Raw genomic sequence first — 24237 nt, 5'->3', positions numbered from 1 at the left:
TGACTGAGGGACCCCTGGGACAGGTGGTCCTCAGGGTCCTTTCAGTTCTAATTTCATGTTTTAGTGGCTCATCTCTCCATCACCATGAAAGCGACCACCCTAAAGGCCAAGAAAGAATATGAGACATGCTGCACATCCGTAGTGGCCCTCATTCTGGTATTCCAGTGACCTGGGAGTTTTGCTTCTCTTTTGTGTCCTGACTCCATTGGCCATCCATTTCTCAGGGACAGTGTCCAAAATGATATGAGCATAACGTGCTTTGAAGTAAGCTCGTAGGCCTTGGGCTGCCATTGGTTGCCTGAGGGCCTTTTTAGGCAGATCTACTCAAAGTATTAGTAGTCATAGTAGTAGTAAAAATAATTATTAAATTATTGTCATAGTAGTAGTAATAATCATTATTAAAAATTATTAAATCATTGAAACTATAATTATTACAGTAATTATTGTCTACGATATTATTGAAGCATGAATTTTTTTTTTTTTTTTTTTTTTTTTTTTTTTTACTACTTACTGAACCCAGCTGTGAGCCAGTCACCCTGAGTACTACATCAATATCAGCCTGGCTGCCATCCTCATGTTCTCTCCCCTAATGACCTGGCATGACATGTGCACATACTCTCATGATGTGTGAAAGGAGGGGAAAATGTGATCATTTGGAATGTGCCGAACCTTTCAAAAGAACACAAATGCACAATATGAAACAAAAGTCCCAGTTCTATTTGTTCTGCCACGTGTGAAAATCACAGTTTTTCTCTAGATAAAAACGAAAAGCAGAGGAACAAGGAGCAGTAGTTTATGAAACAACTCTTTGCCACCACCTCTGAATTGTTATCCCCTCTGCCTCCCTGAGCTACCCAGGCCAGTGATGTGGCTGGGCGTTTTACTTCTTGATCCTTTTAATTTCACTGCAAACCTACCAATTAATTGTATAATCTCCATTAGCAGAGGAAGGTATGGAGATTCACAAAGGTTTCCTGTGACTTGCACAGGCTGTAGATCCAGAATGTGGATCCTTGACATTGAAACTGAAAGTCCAAACTCTCGATCACAACCCTGTTTTGCTGCCACTGCAAATAAAAGGTTTTACTGAATGGTCTTTGGGAGCCCTCTAACATAGATGGTCTGTGATTTACAAGAGCAGAATGGCATACGAGCAAGACCATGTCTTGCCTTCTTTTCCATATGTTGGGGAGGCAGATTCAGTATGAACCCGACACTCTTCTTTGTAGTCAGTAAACCCAGGTCATGATTATTATTAATGTACATATTCACAGAACTCATAAAACAGTGCACAGGGATAGCAGCGACTATTTTCCCCCATAGATAAACCCAATATCCCAAAAAATCTTTATTCTTAGTTGACAATAAATATTAGTTGAACACATGTATGCATCTGTGATGAACCAATGAAAGATTTAATAATGTGAAGGATTATGCCTGTCTAAATGGAGCAGTGTATGTTCTTGAGAATTTTACTTGATCAAACTTACTACTGCAAGTTCCTGCAGTTGCCATGTGAGCAGGGAAAACACAGCTTCATGAGTCAGCACCATCAATCATGCCAAATGTGCTGTATTGGATCCTATTTCCAAGGCTCCCTGGGTGTTGCTTCTGTTCTGGACACTCTCTTGTGGCCTCCTGTACCCGCGAGGGGGCAGTGCATGTTCACTCAAGCCAGGAGCTGAAATTGTTCTGAATAATGCCAGCTGACAGTCTTTGTGTGGTCTTATTCCTGGGAGATGTCTGCATGGTGCTTACAGGTGTGGAACAAGATTGCGTTCTGACTCCCTGCAATGCAAACAAGTTGTGTGGTTGTAATTGTTTAATATTTAAATAGTGGGGGTAAAAAGTAGGTTCAGTGCCTTTGTTGGGCTGACATGACACCATGTGGTAGAAAGGCAGTAAGTGACTGACTTCCCCCCTTTTACAACTTTAATCTTGCTGGGATTAATTCCATCTGCATGTGAAAGGCTGGCTCAGACTTTATTCCATGGCTAGCACGTAAAGCAGCACCCAGTTCTAGGAGTTAGTATTTCTGTTTTTCTAGGAAACCAAAAATGTCGGGGATGTGAAGGAATCTTAGTGTATCTGTAACTTTGCAGTCCTGGGGCCACTCTTCTAGCAACAGATCTCAAAATGCACAGCTGTGGCTCCTGGGCTCTGCCATGTTCCCATTTCGTGGGCTTTTCAGGTATGGTGACAGAACAGCCTCCTCTCTTGCTGAGGAAGGGTTGGCTGTTCATTTTGGAATTTGCATTTAGTCACTTTGGAATTATTTCTATTCTTTCCAAAAAGAGCATACTTTCACTTAGGTGGCCAAGAGGTTTGGGGAATTTATTTCCATAGATAGGATTTTGAAGTGATGCTAAGTATTAATCTTGGGATGAGATCATTAGACCTGATGGCCCAAGACTTTGCTTACAGTTGCTAGTGTAAATGATACATTGCTCTCTGTGCCTGCTGGAGCCTGGTTTGACTTGTCTGCCCTATCTCCATAGAAATCTCTATTTCTGAGTTTTTCTTATTTTCCTGAAGATATTTTTATTTTTGTTCCAGTCTTTCTCTGGCATCCCGGAAACTCAGTCATTCAGGAATTAGGGCTGCCATGTTGTGCAATTCCAGGGGCACCATTCGTATTGCCTCCTATGTAAATATCATCCCTTGAAGTGCAGCTCCAGCTGGAAGTAATCAGACTCCAGTGATGGTCCAAGGATGAAGCCCAGCTATCTTGCAAGGTTTAGCCAAATGCATCTCAAACTGAGGCCAAGAAAATGCTTATTTTAGTAAGCTTTCCAGGTCATTTTGAAGTAAGTGATCAATGGACCACTGTTTGGGAAATACTGTCTTTCCTAGAGCATCCCTTTCAATAAGGCAGGGGACTAACATAGTAGACTGGAGATAAGTATACCAGTAATTATTTAGTTCCGATTCTGCCTCAGGTACTGAGCTAGGCATGTGGTCCTGTTATTTAAGTTGATTGAATTGTATCTAGTGTTCCTCTGTTCAACTTTGAGGAGAAGAACCAGAACCCCATTAATTACAGAGTAGCTCTTCTGTAATCCAATGGTATCAAAGCTCAAAATGCCTGTATTCACAGCCATTCTGTTACTAAAACTGTAGCCGGCCATCTGGGGGCGCTACCTCTCTCTAGAGAATACGTACACATCCATGGGACTCAAATCCAGCTGACCTATGGCTTGTGCAACCATTTGTTGTCTGACTGTCTGGAGTTTTCAGTTGAAAAATATATCTTTCAGAAAGATACATTTCTAAATGTGGAATTTCTTGGTTTGTAAAAAAAAAAATGTTGCTCTTAAGTTCAAATTTATGAAAAATAGAATGTGGGATAGACAGAACTCCTCCATGGGCCAGATCCAGGTCATGGGTTGCCAGTCTGCAATCCTGGTGTAATACCTTGTTGGTTTTGAGAAGGAAGGGGCCTTGGATTCTGCTAGGTGAGTGGAAAGGATACCAACCACGTGGTCAGGGAAACACGATTTTAGTCTCAGTTCTGTAATTCATTAGCTATGAGACCTTGAGTCGTTTGCCTCATCTCTCTGAGTATCAGTATTTTATCTGAAAGGAGAGATGGGATTAATGGTAGCTTCTTCAAAGCGTTTCTGCAAGGCTAAAGTCAGATACAGTGTGTCAGCATTTTCCAAACTTGAGTAATTCATAAACAACTTTCACCATTTTTGCCACATTCAAGGAACACCTCTACTATTATTTACTTCATAATTTTTCTTTTGGCTCACTTTTAAAAATCTCAAATATCTACATTGCTTTTAGTCAAAGCAATATTATCTGTAGAAACATGAGTTCAAGTTGCACATTTTCCCTTCTAATCATTTGATAAATATGAAACTATTTTAAAGGAGTATGGCTGTCTGCCGCTTTACATGTCCACACTTTGCAGGACTCTCATAAGATTAATATATTTGTTCAACAAAATAAAATAGATGAGTGGGTATAATAGCTCCAACATGACTCGACAGTAAATTTTGACCATTACTTTTAATGAGGAAAAATAAATCTTTTATGAAATAGCTATTTAAACTAGGAGCTCTTGGTTTCACTTTTTTGATTTCAGCTTGGGGTTTGAATTCCTCTTCTACATTTAATAAAAAGCAGCAAGAGTCTGTACAATCTAGTAACTTAGGATATATTTAATATTGTGGCTTTCATTCAGTATTGATGTTTGTGCATTAATAAACATTTCAGTGTTTTAGCATCTCATTTTAGTGTTGTCAATGAACACCAACGTCTTAAAATGGATTTTTGTATTACATGATTGATGGGTCTACTACATCTCATTTCCTAAAGCTGACTCTGGTGGTATTTATTCAACCAAACTGTGTACTGAGTGTAACAATGGGCATTGAAGATATGGCAGAGAACAAAGCACAGTGTTAGTCCTTATGAAAGGGAGAAGGGGGCAACAGGTAATGGAGAAGAATTTATCTACTTTATCAAATGGTGATAAATGCTATGAAATAAAAAGCAAGATGGGAGGAGGGTGATAGTTGGAATTGGCTATTCTTTCAGAGTGAATCTTAGTACATGGCTATTTTATTGGAACCTGAATAAGGTGCGCTAGTAAGCCATGATGTGACTTAAGAGAAGGGTGGTCCAGCAAAGGAGAGAGGTATAAAAGTCTTGAGGTGGGTGCTTGGTGTGTTTGTGTAAGAGCAAGGAAGCCAGATTAACTAAAGAAGGCTAAGCAAGAAGGAGAGAACTTACGAGGTAATGAGGTTAGATCATACAGGCTTTTTTTCTTTTTCTTTTTTTCTTTTAACTGAGTGAGTGAGAAGACTTTGGGGGAATTTGAGCAAAGGAGTGACACGATCTGATATGATTTTGAAACACCCGTCTAGCTATTATATGGGAAAGAGACTGCCAGGGAGATGAGAGTGGAAAAGAGAGACCAGTTCAGAGACCACTGCCATGGGTCCAGTGAGAGATGGATGGTGGCTTGGCCTAAAGTGATAGCATTAGGGGTCAGATTTTGGACACATTTTATAAGTACAGCAGATGGCATTTTCTGGTAAAATGGGTAAGAGAGAAAGTAAAGGGTCAGGGATAATTCCAAGCTTTTCAGGAATGGGAAGAGCATGAGAAACAATAAAGTTTCACTTTACTGAAATTTTCACCTTTAAGTCTTTCATACTTTTTTTATATGCAGAGCTTCTTCTGTAGGGCACCCTGATAGAACTTACTTCTCCAGATGGCAAAGGCCAGTTAAAATTCATGCCTCCTTAGGAAAATGCACATGCTTTTGGACAGTGACCGTATGCTTTTGTTCTAATGGCAAACTTATCAGTCAAAGAGCTCAAAATAAGCAGGGGATAATGCTTGCTTTTAACCATTGTTCTTCTCCACCTGGTCTTTAAAAGCTGTAATGATGTACAACCTATGCCTGCAAGGAAGGAACATTCCCCAAAAAGGTTGAATATCAAGTAAAATAATAACAACTCCAATTGAGTTATTTCTCTTTTTCTTATCCATTTTTTAATTCCCATAAACCTAATCATCCACTATTTCCGGGCACAATTCCTGGACATCACTCAGGACTCTATCTTCTTTCTCTTCCTCTAAACACTATGTGCTTTCATACTTTACATGCTATTAACAAGCTTACTAATATGTTCTCATCAACCCTAAGTTAGTTGAATTATCCCCTCTTACAGTCAAGGGAATGGAGGTTCAGAGACTTTAACTGAATTAATCAGGGTCCCAAATCTCAAAAATGGTGATGCTGATATTTGAAGTTGGGAGTGCTTGACTGCCAGTGCCAGCTCTTAAATGCTTTGCTGTTCCACTTTAGCTGAATCACATTAGCAGTAATCACTTTCTTCCCACTCTACTGCTTCCACCAGCTTCCAATAAAATGTTATCTTAAAGAAAAAGTGCCATTTCTAGAGTGGAAGTAGTGCCTCCACTATTGAGCCTTCCTTGAATGCCTCCACATTTCTGAGTCTTATTTTTATCCCTGAAATGCTGATATTCAAATGTTAACACTGATCTACCTAAAATATCATCTCCTTTGTAAAGCCTTCCATGATTATCCCATCAGAATTTCTCTCTCCTACCCTTTTCCTCTCATGATATGTAACAAGTTCTGTGATAGTACTAATCAGAGTCTGCCTTTGACAGTCCTAGCACTACAGTGTTGGTAGTATTGTAGTTTGTTATTCGTGTCTGCTTTCTTTTTAGGTGTGAGTGCCTTGAAGGTGGATCCATCTCCTTCTGTTCTTCATAGCCCAGTATTTGTTCTTAATGTATTGAATTCTTTGATACGATGTGTTTTATATGAGCTTTCCAGTGCCTGGCATAAGTCTGGATATGAAGTGGGCATTAAATATATCTTAAATGAACAAAGGGAAAAAGAGGGTTACTATTTCTTTCTTTTAAAAAAAAAAAAGGGTGGTCAATTTCCCTGGCCTTTGCAGCCTCATGGATTTCCCTTCATATGGAAAGTTTACATTTTTGTCAAATGAATTTCTCTAGGATGCACATAAGGCTTGCTGAGGTTCAGCTTTCTCTTTCATGCAGCAAAGGCCAAGTCAGCAGGGACTCTCCTGCCACCCACCCCCAGCTGACTCCAAACTTCATGCAATTTTTATTTGCCTTCTTCTGGCCAGCTATCCCAGTCCTGAGATTACATAAAAATTCAACCCTCTGGCATTTGATGAATAAAATAACTACTTGGCCAGAATATACTTTTGGCAGGAGGAGAACTCAGAAGACATTCAGCTGTCTGATTTCCTCCTCCATGGGGCACCATTCCATTTCAGTGCCCATCAGTAATTAGGTCTGTGCCACTGGCTCCCCTGGCGAGTCTTCGCAGCGGGAGGCAGTGAGGTCGGATGGTGGGAATACCAGACTTAAAATCGGGGGTTGTGTCTAATCTTTACTAACTTACTCTGCAGTCTGCCTGAATATTTCTGCCTCTGCAAAGTAGGAATGACAATAACTTCAGTAAATAATTGCTGGGTTGTTTCTAGAATCAAATGAGAGAAGGCATGTGAGAGTATTCTCTAATCATAAAGTGAAGTGGGACACGGAGGACGCAACGTGTGTAAAGCACTTAGCACAGTTCGTGGCAGAAGCTCAGTGCAGCAGAAGTAGTTGCTGCTGTTACAGTTTTGATTGTTGTAGCCTAGTTTCTTGACTTGACTTCTACCGTGCGATGATATCATTTATAGAGTTAATAATTATTATCATGTTTGAGTGCTTTGGAGAGATTTCTCATTTAATGCTTTGAACACCACTTTTTTCCTCCTCCTCCTCCTCTTTTTCTTTTCCTTTTTATTTTGCAACTGAGGAAATTTATAATACAAGAGATTGTAAGTAACTTCCTTGAACTAGCATAGCTTATAAGTAATGATGGTGAGTTTTGAATCCAGTCTAATTCCAGAGTACCTGCACTTCTTGGCTCTTGATGACACGTACCTTTGCCAAAGGAAAATATGATGGAGTTGTCTAGATGAAATAATTCAGAATTTTATGTTGATAATCTGCCTTTGATCTGTGCGATAGAGAAGATAAATTTTGTTATCTGCCTAAGTGAAGAAACTGAGGATTAGAGTCCTAAAATGAATTGACGAGGAACTGTGCTATTTCACAGAATTCTAGAATTCTTGGGATCGACTTGTTTAGACCTGTCACTGTAAAGAGTAGATTTTTGCAGGGAGAAGGCATCATTTATTTAGTGTTATATATCATACTAGTAATAGCATCAGGGCTAAAACATACTATCTTTTAATCACATTTATGAACAAAGTGACTAGGTGAGAGGCATTATTTATAATTACACATCATGTGTTATTAACCGATGGACACAATTTTAGAATGACTAACAGATCTTCTGTTCCATCTGAACTCCTTGACTATATGCAAATATGATGGTTGGTTATGGGAGGAAATCCTTGCTATTATTTTTGCTGTGAGCAACTTTAGATTGGATTTAGGAAAATATTTGAGGACTTATCAAGATTCTTTATTAACACTTTGAATGTGAAGTACAATGCAAATGGATTCTTTTCTAAGGATCCTTGAAAAAATTGATTTGTAGAGGCCAGCAGGGAAACAGATTCCCTTCTAATACTAGAGACACTAGAGGGGGATAGAGTCTCATTGACCTTACTGGGCCTGACTTTCTTGGGAGTGACTGGAGGGCTAAGCCTTTGTGATCTGACAATGAGATGCTGACATTCTATCTGTAACTATGGTTTCTGGAACTATTTTTCCCCTATTAAAACAAATCAGTCATCAGCAGAACACTTATTTTCATTAAAACTCTAACAGTTCTTTCCTAATCTAAAATCTTAAGCCTTGCCAATGATAGTTTTGAGATGTTTTTCTTTCTGTTTTTTCTCTTCTGTGATGACACCTTATAATGGTGATGATACTTAAAGAAAAAAACCCAGTAATAATGACTCATAAAAATTCTCAGTCACTAGGCAGAAAAGATGCCAGGTTTAAGGTTTTCTTGAGATTTGGATGAAATTTTTTTTTTTTGTCGTTGACTTATGTGCTCCATCAAACAACTTGCTGTAAAGCTTTGTGACGGCTCAGAGAGAAGTCTAATGCACATGAATTGTTGGATGCTGCGTCTGAAAATTCCACTGTATCTCTCAGTGGAAGAGAAAAATATATACTTAGGATTGTGACAACTGCTAGACAAAGAATGCATAATAATACTTCTGGGGAGGACTTGTACACAGGCTATTATGGATGAATAAGTGGAGCTGTCCAGGGAACTGGACAAGTACCAAGGATTTGTGCAAAGCCATCTGGAATGTTTAGGCCTTCACAATGGGGGCAATCAGACTTCCTCTAAGAGGACTGATTGCTAGTCTTGTTACCAGGGAGGAGTTAGCGATCAATGTGTTGAATCACAGCCTGACAACAACTTGTAGTAAATAAGGTTTTAAGAAAGGAAAAACATTTTAGAATTGACTCAGTGTTCTAGAGTGTTTGAAAAGTTTTCTGTTTTGCTTTCTCCTTAGTCTCTCCACCCAGGCAGCCTTTTTTCTATCTCATGTCTGCCTTTTTTTTTTATAGTAAAATCTAAATGGTAAAGAATACTAAATCTGTAGGGCACAAGGATGTTTACTTCATGGATATGTGTGAGTGGGAGTCTGTTACAGTGGGGGTGACTGTGGTCAGTGCTTATGTTTGGCAAAAATAGTCACGTATGTATGGGTATTTTAATTCAGTGGATAAAAGTCCAACTTTAGACCTCTCTTTTTTGGGGCCGATTTAGAAATATCCCAGGCAATTCTGAATTATGTTGGAGCTAAGGAACAAAAAATACGCTCTCTGGCATCAAAATATAAAATGACGTAAGGTGTAACAAATGCGTTATTACCTATTACACTTGCGCTACAAGGTGGACTAAGCTGATCCCTTTACCCAGAGGTACAGAAAGTATTATAGTAATGTAAACCAAAGAAATAGGTCATATATTATGGTAGGAAAACGTTTTTAGATACAGAAGATGGAATTTGAGAAGGTCTTTGATAAGTAGATCATGTTTAAATAATTAGTAATCAGTCATGGCCAAACATCACTTTACCTGTCTGGTAATCTTATATTTCGATTGTAAAAGAGAAGAAAGGGGCTTAGTTTGTCAGGCGCTAGGGTATGAAGTACTCAAGGATTAAACCAAAGAATGAAAACTGGTGTCTTCAGAGTTTCACAACAAGTACAGGTGTTTTGTCTGAGCATTTTGTTACATATATTCTTTTATAGGTTTTCATAGGCAACATACCTAGATAGTGTTTTGCTTTGGTTGCAGGACAAGCTGCTTAGCAGACATTTTTGCATAACTAGCAAGAATTATGATAGGTATATTAACCTGCATGCATTTGAATTTGTGACCCTTGGATTAAACAGTAAGAGTTTATCAGGTTTATTTCTTCTGGAAACAGGATTAATGTGGGCAGAATGGGGAATTGAATGCTTTGTGGAAAACAGTGAGGGGAGCATTAAAGGGAAACAAAGGGTTATAGAAAGGATATCATGAGATCTCTTTCTACAGAAGTTATTAGCTGCTCTACTATTACATAGATAGAAAACTGAAGCTCAGGGATGTAGTTAAAGGCACATAGCCAGCCCATGGATAAACTTGGATCTTGGTCAGTAGACACTCCACCTGTTGTTTTTCTTATACCCGATGGAAGCTGAGTTCAAAGACCAGTGCTTTCTAATTTTAAATGTTTCCCAGAGCTGATCCTGATAGGATTGGCCTACAGGGACATCTCAGATTCAGGGACAGAACTGATACTCATGGTGATGATAATGGTGATAATGTGAACCAAGCAAACCATAGAAAAATAAGATCTGAGTCAGTGAAAGATGATACAGATTAAAAGACATTAATAATTCACTGTTTTCTAATTGTTGAGTGAAGCGCTATACAATTTATTTCAATTATTTATTCTGATGATATCTCATGGTGAAATATGTTACACAGAAATGTATTTTGGGTTTGTTTTTTTTTGTACTGACAGAAGAGCATCCTCACTATCTTCTTGTCATTTATGCTCTGTCCTCCTACTGTAATGTCTTTATTGTTTATCTTTTTTACAGCAGGGATTTATAATGCATAAGAGCACTTGGATATAGGGGAAACTGTTGACATTAGAGAGATGATTCATTGAGTAAATTGACACAAATTTATTGTGACTGCAGGTCAGTGTGCTGACATCAATTCTCTCAAGCAAAATTGCTTTATCAAAATACAAATCAGTGAAGAAAAATTCCTACCTATTTGCTTTCCCTCGAAGAAATCTTTCCTGGACTTTCTGATATAGAGTGATGAATATTTCTGAAAGTAATTATTCCTCTAGGAAAGTCAGCCGTTGATAGCTTCTTAAGTTGTGAAAAGCAAAATGCCAATGAAACATACCTCATTTTCTGACTTCATATAAGATATTGTCCCTTCATCAAATTGTTATGTTCAGAGTGGATTGAGGCATGCATATTTTGAGTTTCATAGCACTTGAGTATGTATATTTTTTGAAAATTTAAAGATGGTGAATTTTGCCTTTTATTTTTTATTAAAAACTTTTTTTATTGATGTATAGTTGATTTACAGTGTTTCAGGTGTAGAACAAAGTGATTCAGTTATGCTTATATATATATATACACACACATAGTTTCTTTTTCAGATTCTTTTTTATTATAAGTTATTACAAGATGTTGAATATAGTTTTCTGTGCTCTACAGTAGGTCTTTGTTTATTTTATATGTAATAGTGTATATCTGTTCATCCCAAATTCCCAATTTATCCTTCCCCCTCTTCCCCTTTATTGACCATAGATTTATTTTCTATGTTTATGGGTCTATTTCTGTTTCGTAAATAAGTTCATTTGTGTCATTTTTTAGATTATGTGTATAAGTGTGTCATATGATATTTCTCTTTCTCTGTCTGATTTACTTCACTTAGATGGACCTAGAGATTATCATACTGTGTTGCTGCAAATGACATTATTTCGTTTTTTCTTGGCTGAGTGATACTCCATTGTATATAAACACCACATCTTCTTTATCTGTTCATCTGTTGATAGACATTTAGGTTGCTTCCATATCTCAGCTAGTTTAAATAGTGCTGCTATGAACATTGAGGTGCATGTATCTTTTCAAACTAGTTTTCATCTTTTCCAGATAACATGCTCAGAAGAGGGATTGCTGATAACTCTATTTTTAGTTTTTTAAGGAACCTCCATACTCTTTTCCATAGTGGCTGCACCAATGTATAAATGTAAGATCAGATTTTACAACTCCTAGAGGAAAATGTAGACAGACACTCTGTGACAGAAATTGCAACAGTATTTTTTTTGTATATGTCTCCTAGAGTAATGGAAACAAAAGCAAAATTAAACAAATTGGACCTAACTAAACGTTAAAGTTTTTACACAGCAAAGGAAACCATAAACAAAATGAAAAGACAACCTATGAGCTGGGAGAAACCATTTACAAACAATGCGATCAAGGGCTTAATTTCCAAAATATACAAACAGCTTATACAGATCAATATAAAAAAAGCCCAATCAAAAAATGAGGAGACTATCTAAATAGATATTTCTCCAAATAATACAAACAGATGGCCAACATGCACATGAAAAGATGCTCAACATCATTTATTTTTAGAGAAATGTAAATCAAAACTATAATGAAGTATTACCTTACACCAGTCAGAATGGCCATCATTAAAAAGTCCACAAATGATAAATGCTGGAGAGGGTGTGGAGTAAAGGGAACCCTCCTACACTGTATAAAGTTTCATGTCAGTTGTTCTCAAGCTTTAGCATGCCTCAGAATAACCAAGAGGGCTTGTTAAATGCATAATGCTGCCTGTCATCCACAGTGTTTCTGTTTCAGTAAGTCTAGGGTGGGATGTAAGAATTGGCATTTTAAATAAATTTTTCTGGTTGCCCTAATGTTGCTAACCCTAAGGACACAATTATATAAAATGCTTTACATACATTACTCTTTAAAAATTCCTTTCACATTATTCAGGTTCATTAAGCTTCACAAAATAGGAAAGGCTGGCATAATTTCTTGTATGTTGTACATGGAAAAAGCAGATGCTAAAGTTAATTTGCCAAAGTTCTTATGGTAAATCAGTGATAATCCATCTTGTAATGGCTTTAATGATACAAAATCTCCTTTAAATAAGATCCACATTGTAAAGGCAAGGGATTGGAAATGAGAGCATCTTCATTGACAGGTAGGTAGGATATAAATAAAGCACAAACTCCTTTACCTGGCACTCAAGTTTTGCATGACCAGTCCCCAGTCTAAGATTTTGCTCATTTCTCCAAATCATCTCTATTCCAGGTTCGAAACAAACTGGACCTTCCTCAAATGAGGCAGGTTATTTTCTATCTTCAAACGGTGAGATATCTAAGTTTTTCCCTCCATCTCTTCTCACTAAAATTATGTTTCTCAGTATTCAGTTAATATTCACTTTTTCCATAGAACTTTTTCTTTCTAAACGTTCCTCCAGCTCCTTCCTCTTCACGTACTCAGTGCTACTTAGGGATTCATTAAATAAGCAAATAAAAGTCTAGCGTTGCAGCGGGAATAATACGTTAAAGTTTTTGTTTTTTGCGAGGGAGAGAGGTACACAGGTAAGTGGGAGAAGCTAGTGTTAGGTTTCTATATTTGATATTTCTTAGCTTATCAGTATGTTCTATTTTTTATGTTTTAGTTTAATTTTTTACTTACCTTAAAAATGACTTTTTATATGTGTATAGTTCTGTGAATCTATATATATATGTATATATATGTGTGTGTATATATATATATATATTCATGTAATTACTGACAGAGTCAGGATATAGAGCAGTTCTATTACCCCATGAAACTCCGACATAGTATCCTTTTGTATTCATTCCCTTCCTCACCCCTAACCCCTGGCAACCATTGATCTGTTCTGTGTCGCTACAGTTTGTCTTTAGGGGACTGCTGTAGTACAAACGGAAGGATACACAGTGTACATTTTCGAGACCGGCCTCTTTTACTCAGCATAAAGCCTTTGGAGATTTATCCAATTTGTTAAGTATATCAAGAGTTTTGTTATTTGTGTTACACTGGTGTTTTGTCTTGGGTTTAGTTGAGTTAGTTGTCCTTTGTATGGATAAACTACAATTTATCCAGTTATTGAAAGACACTGAGGTTGTTTCTATTCTTACGTGATTATAAACAGAACGGCTGTAAACATTTGTGCACAGGTTTTTGTGTGAATGTCAGTTTTCATATGTCACAGGTAAATGCTCAGAACTGGGGTTTCTGAGGCATATGGTAAGTGTGTGCTTACCTTAATCAGGAACTGCAAAATGGATTTCCAGAGTAGGTATATCATTTTGCATGCCACTAGTCATATCTGAGGATTCTAGCTGTTATGTATCCCTACCAGTACTTGGTGGTGTCAGTATTTTTCTTTTCTTTTCTTTAATTTGTCCTATTGTTTATTTTAATTATATATGTGTGTGTGTGTGTGTGTGTGTATACATATATATATATATATATATATATATATATATATATATATATATAGTTGAAGTATAGTCAGTTTACAATGGCATGTCCATTTCTGGTGTACAGCATAATGTTTCAGGCATATATATACATACATATATTCGTTTTCATACTCTTTCATTATAGGTTGCTACAAGATATTGAATATAGTTCCCTGTGCTATACAGAAGAAATTTGTTTATTTTACATTAGTAGCTTGTATCTGCAAATCTTGAACTTGCAGTTTATCCCTTCCCACCCACATTCCCCCCTGGTAACCATAAGTTTGTTTTCTATTTCTATGAGTCTATTTTGTAAATCAGTTCATTTGTGTCACTTTTTTTCTGGATTTCTCACATAGGTAATATCATAAGGTATTTTTCTTTTTTTTTCTTTTTTTGGCTTACTTCATTCACTTAGAATGACCATCTCCAAGTCCATCCATATTGCTGCAAATGGCAGTATTTTATTCTTTTTTATGGCTGAATACTATTCCATTGTATAAATATACCACTACTTTGTCCAGTCATCTGTCAATGGACATTTAGGGTGTTTTCCTGTGTTGGTTGTTGTAAATAGTGTTGCTCTGAATATTGGAGTGCATATATCTTTTCGAACTAGAGTTCCCTCTAGATATATGCCCAGGAATGGGATTGCTGGATCATAAGATAAGTCTATTTCTGGACTTGGGTGACTGTTTCCTTTCCCCAGGTTGGGGAAGTTTTTGGTTATTATCTCTCCAAAAATGTTCCAGGTCCTTCCTCTCTCTCTTCTCTTTCTGCGACCTCTATGGTGCAAATGTTAGTACACTTCATGTTATCCCAGAGTTCTCTTAAACTATCCTCGTTTCTTTTTATTCTTTTTTCTTTTTTCTGTCCTGGAGTAGAAATTTCCACTAATCTGTCTTCTAGCTCACTGATCTGTTCTTCTGCCACATGTAGTCTATTCTTGTTTCCTTCTAGTGTGTTACTCATTTCATTGATTCTGTTCTTCATCTCTTGTTTGTGTATTCTTTATATTTTCCAACTCTTCGCTAAAAACTTCACTCTGTGCATCTATACTCCTCTTGAGTTCTCTGAACATCTTTGCCATCATTACTTTAAACTTTCAGATAAATTGCCCATCTCCTTATCACTGATTTCTTATGGAATTCTGTCTTGTGCCTTGGCCTGGGAGATACTCCTCTGCCACCTCATATTGTTTATCTTCCTATTTGTATTTTTAGGTAGGTTAGTTACGTTTCTCAACCTTAGAGAGGTGACCCTCTGTGGGAGACATTCTATGCGTCCTAGTAGTACACTCCTCATTTGTCACCCAAGGGCCGGGGTCCAGCCAGTCCCAGTGTAAAATCTGGCCTGTGTTTGTGGATTCCTTCCACAGGCTTTGGGATTGTTGTTTGCTTATTTCTGGTATCTGCCCCTGATGGATAAGGCTGAACTAGAGGCTTATGCAGAGTTCCTGGCAGGAGGAGCCGGGCCCTACCCATTGCTGGGTGAAGTTTGGTCCTGGACCTCTGGTGGGTAAGGCTGTGTCTAGAGGCTTTGTGGCTTAGGAAATCTGCTGGTGGGTGGGACTGTGTCCCACCCAGTATGTTGTTTGGCCTGAGGCTTCCCTATAGGTTGTTGGGTTGGGCTTGGGCTTGGTCTTGGTGCTAATGATCCAATCAGCATGTCAGCCTTCAGGAAAGCTCATGTAGATGAACACTCCCAGAATGGCTGCCACCAGTTTTCATGTCCCCTGGGTGAGCTGCAGCCATCACCTAGGTCCCCACAAGACCTTCCAAAACAAGCAGGCATGTCTGGCCAGATTCTTATGAAATTATTGCCTCTGCCCTTGGACCTAGTGCATGTGAGATTCTGTGCATGCTTCCCAAGAGAATGAAGTCTCTGCTTCCACCAGTTCCATGGGTCTCCTGGAGCCAAGCCCTGCTGGCCTTCAAAACCAGATACCCTGGGGTCTCTTCTTCCTCCCAATGCTGGAAACCCCCGCTGGGGAGCCTGACATGGGGCCCAGAACTCCCACGCCTGTGGGAGGGCCTCTGCGACTTAGTTATTCTGCAGCTTGTGGGTCACCCACCCCGGGGGGTATAGGGCCCAATTATATAGCAAGCGTGTCCCTCCTACCGTCCTGCTGTGGTTCCCTCTTTATATTTCCAGTTGCAGAAGATGTTTTTTGCTAGGTTCTGGTCTTTTTATTCATTTTTTTTTGATAGTTGTTTAGCATTCAGTTGTGGTTTCATTGTAGTTGCAAGGAGAGGTGAGCTTGTGATCCTACCACTCCGCCATCTTCTGTCCTTTTTTTTAGTGATGTGATATATCACATTGATTTGCATATGTTGAACCATTCTTGTGTCCCTGGGATGAATCCAACTTGATCATGGTATATGATCTTTTTTATGTGCTGTTGGAGTCTGTTTGCTAATATTTTGTTGATGATTTTTGCATCTATGTTCATTAGTGATATCAGCCTGTAATTTTCTTTTTGGGTAGTGTCTTTCGTTTTGATATGAGGGTGTTGGTGGCTTAATAGAATGTGTTTGGAAGTATTCCCTCCTCTTCAGTCTTTTGGAAGAGCTTGAGAAGGACTGGTATGAGTTCTTCTTTGTATGTTTGGTAGAGTTCCCCAGCCATCTGGTCCTTGACTTGTTTGCAGGGAGGTGTTTGTTTGTTTGTTTTTTATTGCTGACTATTTCACTTCTAGTGATTGGTCTGTTCAAACGATCTATTTCTTCTTGATTCAGTTTTGGTGGACTGTATGTTTCTAGAAACTTGTCCATTTCTTTTAGATTGTCCAGTTTGTTGCCATATAGTTCAGAGTATTCGCTTATGGGTTTTTGTATTTCTGTGGTGTTGTAATTTCTCCATTTTGCTTTCTTATTTATTTGTGTTCTCTCTCTTTTCTTCTTGGTGATCCTGGCCAGAGGTTTGTCAATTTTCTTTACTCTTTCAAAAAAAACCAGCTCTTGGTTTGAATGATTTTTCTATTGTTTTTAAATCTCTATTTTATGTATTTCTTCCCTCCTCTCCATTCTTTCCTTCTGCTGACTTATGTTTTGTTTGTTCTTTTTCTAATTCTTTCAGGTGGTAGGTTAGGTTAGTTGTTTAACATCTTTCTTGTTTTTTGAGGAAAGCCTGTATTGCTGTAGACTTCCCCTTTTGCCTATTCTTTCTCTAAAAATTGAATTGTAGTGGAGGAGAAAAGACACAGAATGACAAATCATAATACAATGTTTCAGAACAGTGATGAAATCATATCGTAGGTATTATGCGAGCATGGAATATGAGTCGTCTAACCTAGTGAGGCAACATGGTGTTTACAGAAGCCTTCCTGGAAAAGGTGATGTCTGAGAGAATTTGTGAAGTAAAATTAGAGGTGGGTAAAGAATTATCAGAGAGAAAAGGGCAGAGTTGAAGGACATTTCCTTAAGAGGAGATAACACAAGCAGCGATACGGAGATATGTGTAAAGAATTACCCATAGATTTGGATTTTCTGAAGCTTAAAAGGCCAGCAGTGACTTTCTAAGCAGGCGTGGTGGTCAAGTGTGAGATGAGGTTGGAAATGTTGGTCAGTAGGTATCCAGTGAAGGGTCTTAGGCAAAGCATAATGTGTTCAGGTTTTCATTTTATATAAATACCCCTGGGACCATGTAGAAGAAGGATTAGAAAAGAAACACACACACGAGGAAATGACATCCTTAGGATGTTGTCCACAAGAGGAGTAATATCCAGAAACAGGGGAAGTGTGGAAGACGTTAAGGGTACAGAGATCAGATTCAAGAAGCATTTAAAAGACAAAATCAGTGAGATTTCTAATGATTGATTAGAAGGATAATCATATTTTATGTGTAGATTAAAAGAAAAACTAAAGTCAGGGATAAACCTTGGATTTACAAGTTCATGGTACTATGTGACATCTAGAATACTGGTAGGGAAAAACAGTTTACAGGGGGGAATGTGAGTTTAGACAAGCTGTATTTCAGGAAGCTATGGAAGATCCAGGTGAAGTTGTTCAGGCTACAGTTGAATATATATATATAAACAAAGGGTTAAAAAAGAAGCAAGCATATACAAAGAGAACGGCTTCCGGAGGGAATACCATAGTACATTATTTTCAAAGACTGGGGGAGTAAAGGTGATGATTGGTATAAATGCAGATAAGTTGATGGTTGGGAGCTTAGTAGGAAGTTGATACAAATAACACTTGATGGTGTCAGTTGCTTTCTGAAAGAGAGACAAAGCCATCTGCTAAGAGAGAGAGACACAGTGAGTACGGGGTTAAAAAGAGTGGTAAAAGCTTACAAAATTCCCAGGAAGGATGGGAAAGTGAACTGACCAAGAAAAGCATAAAACTGGTGAGTAGCTCCAGCTCATGAAATTGTAGATACACCAGTTTACACAGTGAAATGAATTTCTCCAGTGATACTGGGGCATTTGATCAGAAACAGAGAGAGAGAAGATTGTAGCATTGATCCACGATCATGGGCTACCTAAGCACGTGTGGAACTCCAGTGAGATGGACGAGAGGACCCAGCAACAAAGGAGCGGCCACCGTTGCTGAGCCTGTTACCATTTCCTGTTGATTACTGCGTTTTTTCTTGGTTTAGTATCTTGCCTACAAAGGCGCTGGGTTTTATACTGTGACTTAAGACAAGCTTCAGATGATTCTTTCCTTTTCCTTCCTTTGTGATTCTAAGGCAAAGCACAACATCAGTATCATCTAATGGTAAATATTTTTTTCCAGCTTTAGTGAGGAATAATTGACAAATATAATTGTATGTATTTAGAGTATACAATGTGATAATTTGATATACATATACTTTGTAGAATGCTTACCAAGATCTAAATAATTAATACATCTATCACCTCATGTAGTTACCTCTTTGTTTGTGTGTTTGTGTGTGTGTTAAGAAAGCATAAAACTTGCTCTCAGCAACTTTCAACCATAAAATACTGCAGTATTAACTATACTCACTATCCTGTACATTAGATCCTCAGAACTTACTATTACATCTGAAAGTTTGTATCCTTTGACCTAGATCACCATAGTTCTTCTCCCACAGTCCCTGGCAACCACCATTCTGTTCTGTTTCTATGAAACAGGCTTTTTCTTCTTTTTTTAAGAGGCCACCTGTAAGTGATACCTTTTTGATTCCACATGTAAATAATATCATAAAATATTTGTCTTTCTCTTTTTGGGTTATTTCACTTAACATATTGTCTGCCAATTCTATCTATGTTGTTGGAAATGACTGAATTTCCTTTTTTGTAGCTGAATAATATCCCATTATATATAAAATATATGATAAAATATAAGATATATATACACATACATAAAATATTATATATTTTAAATGCGTGTATACAGCTCTTCCTTCACGTATGACGGATTTACATTCCAATAAGCCCATCATCAGTTGAAAATATCGTAAGTTGAAATGTGTTTGATACAACTAACCTACCAAACCTCACAGGTTAGCCTCGCCTACCTTAAACATTCTCAGCAGACTTACATTTGCCCATAGTTGGGCAAAAATCACCTAATACAAAGCCTGTTCTATAATACAATGTTGAATATCTCATATAGTTTATTGGATACTGTACTGAAAGTGATTAACAGAATGGTGGTAGGTGTTGGTTGTTTACCCTTGTGATGGTGATCGTGTGACTGCCTGGGGGCTGCAGTGGGTGCCACTGCCCAGCATCGCAAGAGGGTATCTAACAGCACATTGTTAGCTCAGGAAAAGGTCAAAATCCAAGGTTTGAAGGACTGTTTCCACTGAATTCATGTCACCTTCACATCATTGTAAAGTTGGAAAATCATTACATTGAATCATCATAAGCTGGGACTGTCTGTATATATACATCTCGCATCTTTATTTGTTCATCTTTTGGAGGATATTTGGGTTGTTTTCATATCTTAGCTATTGTGAATAATGCTGCATTGAATGTGAGTGTGCTTCAAGATACTGAATTCACTTCCTTTAGATATATACCCAGGAGCAAGATTGATGGCTCATATGATTGTTGTATGTTTAATTTGGGGGGGAACAGCCGTACTGTTTTCCATATGGCTGTACCAATTTATATTCTCACCAACAGTGCAGAAGGGTCCCCTTTTCTCCACATCCTCACCAATATTTGTTGTCTCTTTTCTACTTTATAAATAGCCATCTTGACAGGTGTGAAGTGATATCTTACTATGCTTCTGAGTTGCATTTCCCCGATGATTAGCGATGTAGAGCACCTTTTCATATACCTGTCAGCCATTTGCATGTCTTTGGAAAAATGTCTCTTGAAGTCCTTTGCCCATTTTTAGTTGTTTATTTTTGCCACTGAGTTGTATGGATATTAAGTGCTTATTAGATATATGGTTTTTAAGTTTCTTCTCCCATTCTGTAGATTGCCTTTCTGAATTATTTTTTACTTCGCTGTACAGAAGCTTTTTAGTTTGATATAGACTCATTTGTTTATTTTAACTTTTATTGCCTCTGCTTTTGGTGTCTTATCCAAACAATCATTGCCAGAGAAACTTGTTTGCTGTTTTCGTCTAGAAATTTTGTGGTTTCAGGTCTTACATTTAAGTCTTTGATCCGTTTTGAGTTATGGTTTGTGAGCGGTGTGAAGTTTCCATCTTCATTCTTTTGCATGCCACTATCCAGTTTTCTCAATAGCATTAATTAAAGGAACTATCCTTTAGCCATATGTATTCTTCGCTCCATTGTCAAAAAGTAGTTGACCGAATATGCCTGGCTTTATGTCTGATCTCTGTTCTGATCCACTGGTCTGTGTGTCTGTTTTCTTGCACCATACTGTTTTGATTGTCTTTCTAATACAGCTTGAAATCAGGAAGTGTCTACGTTAAAAAAATGCATCATCATGAATGACAGTATGATAATGTACTAATTTGAAGGCAGATGACAATAAAGTAACTTGAGGAGGTACTTTCAATGTAGACTTCCTCAAATCCCTTTATTGTTTGTTATCTGCCTGAAAATGACTGTAATACTTCAACAAATATGTAATGATCAGGAATGTGCCCTCTAGAGTCAGGAGGCAGAAAAGCTGCACTGCGATAAGCAGTGTCCTGGCAAAACATAACAGGCTCTTTCCCTGACATAAAACAGAACAAACCTACAGGAAAACCAAACTCCTAATTCAGTTAAACTGCCGTCTTGTAGTTTACCCACTCTGGTTAATTCTTCCCATCATCTCTCATTTTAAATCCAGAAGACCAGCCTATCTGGAATAAATAGAAATCCTTTCTGTTCATTATACTGAGGTAGCATCTTGGTTTCCAGATGTCATGGAAACTGTTTCTACTTAGCAAATACATTTTATTCTTAGGAAACTATACTTAATCACAAACTATCACACTGACAAACCAGATTTGAAAGAGATCCCACCCGACCCCACCCAATTTGTCTTCTTTTTATGCTTTAGAGTGAGAAGTTCATTGTGGCTTTCGTGAAAAGACCAGAGTTAACGGTTGTTTGCCTGGAGTCATCCTAATAGATGTGTGGGTTTTTGAATTGTTGGATCTGGGTTCAAGCGCCAGCGCTTCCTACATTTATTTTGTGTGTGTGCGTGCATGTGCACACACGTGCTCTTTGAGGGAGAGGTAATTTATTTATTTATTTTTTAGAGGAGGTACTGGGGATTGAACCCAGGACCTCATGCATGCTAAGCTTGTGCTCTACCACTGAGCTACACCCTCCTCAGCTCTTGTATTTAACTGCACTTAACAACTAACTAGGAAATCTAGACGTTTAAGCTCACTTTCCTTTTTCATATATATGTGAATAATTTAACATAAATTAAAACTCATGTAATTATTGTCAAGGTTCAAATTAAATTTCGTAGGTTTTATTAGCCCTTTTCAGAAATGAGAAAACCAAGGTTTAATGAAGTTAAATATGCTATTTTATGTTTTATAATAACAACATTTTTGCACTCAGAAAATGTTGGTGTCATATTTTCTTCTGATGTCCTTTCTGTACGTATGGGAAAACAAAACTTAAGAGTTGATTCATAGATACCATTAGAAACATTTCATCTACCTAAACTCTTGAATCAGGTCAACATATTTGGAAGAGGTGAGGTTGGCATCTTACCTGCCCTAGAGGAATTTTTATTTGGATATATCCCTTATTATCCTGTGAATTGGGAAGTTTACACTCATGCTAGTGTGCTTGGGTACACATACTCAGCAGAGGTGGCCAGTCCAGCAAGAAGCTAGGGCAACTCTAGTCAGTGCCCCTTTTAAATTCAGTTGCTCTGAGCTGACTTAAATCTCTCTCTTCCTCTGGGCAGGGTCTCTGTAGAGACATGGTAGCTCGGAGTCTGTGGCCTCATCTGGTACAAAACTGCTCTCTAATGAAACGCCTGGAACCAGAGACCTCATTTCCTTTCCCCAGAGTCTTCACAGATGGAAGTTAGGATTCCTGTTTCACAAAGTAAAAGGACATACTATCGGAACTACAGTGTCTGCTTCTCCACTCAAGGAAACAATCAAAATCTAACGTCCCCGACTGCTGACCTTGGCACAGTGACTGTGTTCTTTCAGCATGGTTGTGTCTCCTTTGTGACTGCGTTTAAGTCACTGCAGTGCCAGATACTTGCATGCATGGGAACAGTGCTGTACAGAGCCTTGTCCTGTTCAAGGCTGTAAGAGAGGAAGGAGGATTCTTCAGAGGTGCCAGGAGAGACCTGTGGCTGCCAATCTAAGGTTTTAGAAACACCTATTTACCACTGTGGACATTCCTTAATGTACTATACAGGAATGGCCATCAGAATTCCATAGATAGAACTTCTTCCTTTATCAGTGAGGAATCTGAGGCCCAGCAGATTAATACCTTGCCTGCATTTATGCATCAGCTGGTGGAGGTATCCTAAAAAGGTGGGCACAGGAAGTCTGTGTCCCATTGCCCAGGAAAATTCTCTGTGTTACGAACTCCTAGGACAATTTGCCATATGGAAGACCTGCTATGGTGTGCTCAGGTCATCGTGGAGAGTGGGGCCAAAGCCTGTGAGGTCATGGTGTCTGGGCAATTCTGCAGACAGAGGACTAAATCTGTGAAGGTTGTGGATGGCCTGAGGATCCACAGTGGGGGCCCTTTTAACTATGATGTTGATACTGCCGTGTACCATATGATGTTCAGACAGGTTATACTGGGCATCAAGGTGAAGGTCATGCTGTCTTGGGATCCAAGTTGTACGACTGGCCTTAAGGAGCCCCTGCCTGACCATGTGACCATTGAGGAACCCAGAATTAGATACTGCCCACTGCCTCTGTCTCAGAACGGAAGGGTACGAAGCCAGGCCCACGTGCCATGCCCCAAATAGTACGCACAGTAACAGGGGCTCCTTGGCGGTTGGATCTGGAGTCTCCATGTTGCCGTATGAAGTCCTTTAGCAAAATCTTTCAAAAGGGGGAAAAAATCTAAATCTTACCCAATAGCCTTTTTACAGCTACGGGTTTTATTTTCCATTTACTCATCTCTCATTATCACTTATTTTACCAAGAATCAGTGTTCCTTTCAGATCAGTTTCTCCGACTATGATCCCTGAGAAATCCACATCTGAATCTCCTTGTATGTCTGTTGGGATGCAGATTACTGGGCTCTGCTCCAGGATTATTATTTCCATGTCTCTGGAGTTGGAGAAATTTGCATTTTCCACATGGGCTTGAGGTGATTCCTACAGTGGGTTTTTTCTTCTTTTAAAGTAATTTTAGGCTTATAGAAAAGTTGCAAAGATAGTACAGAAAGTTCTGATGATCACTTCATCCAGCTTTTTACAGTGTTAATATTTTACCCAATAATACAGTACACCTATCAATTACTATTGGAACCATACCAATGACCAGCTGTGGGTTTTATTCAGATTTTTACCTTTTTTTGCCCACTAATTATCTCTTTGTTGTTCTGGAACCCAGTTTAGGATCTCACGTTGCTTTTAGTTATGAATACCAGGTTTTACTGCTGTAGACAATAATCCCATGTTCTGCACTGTGGTGGCTGAATCCTGGCTCTGAAGGCTTAATTCAAGTACTGGTGGGACCATACTTAAATTCAAGCCACAGTGACAGTACTGCTTGATCATGCTGAAAAGATTCAATCACCCAGAAACAGAATTAGAGGAGACATAAAAGACCACGTGGTCTCTCACATTACTGATAGAGTTCTTACCATCCCAGAGAAGAAGTGT

General features: G+C 38.4%; 1 long non-coding RNA gene and 1 pseudogene across 8 annotated transcripts in view; both read left to right on the top strand.

Annotated features, from left to right (window-relative positions):
* The window catches only part of LOC140691221 (uncharacterized), a 647918-nt gene that overhangs the window by 520707 nt on the left and 102974 nt on the right, over positions 1-24237 (top strand). The gene's annotated exons all lie outside the window — the stretch shown is intronic.
* LOC102532889 (small ribosomal subunit protein uS3-like) lies at positions 15454-23474 on the top strand (annotated as a pseudogene).

This window comes from Vicugna pacos, chromosome 3, assembly GCF_048564905.1.
Source record: "Vicugna pacos chromosome 3, VicPac4, whole genome shotgun sequence".
Taxonomy (NCBI): domain Eukaryota; kingdom Metazoa; phylum Chordata; class Mammalia; order Artiodactyla; family Camelidae; genus Vicugna; species Vicugna pacos.
Note: the sequence above shows the minus strand (reverse complement) of the source record. Positions and strands in the feature narration are given on the sequence as shown.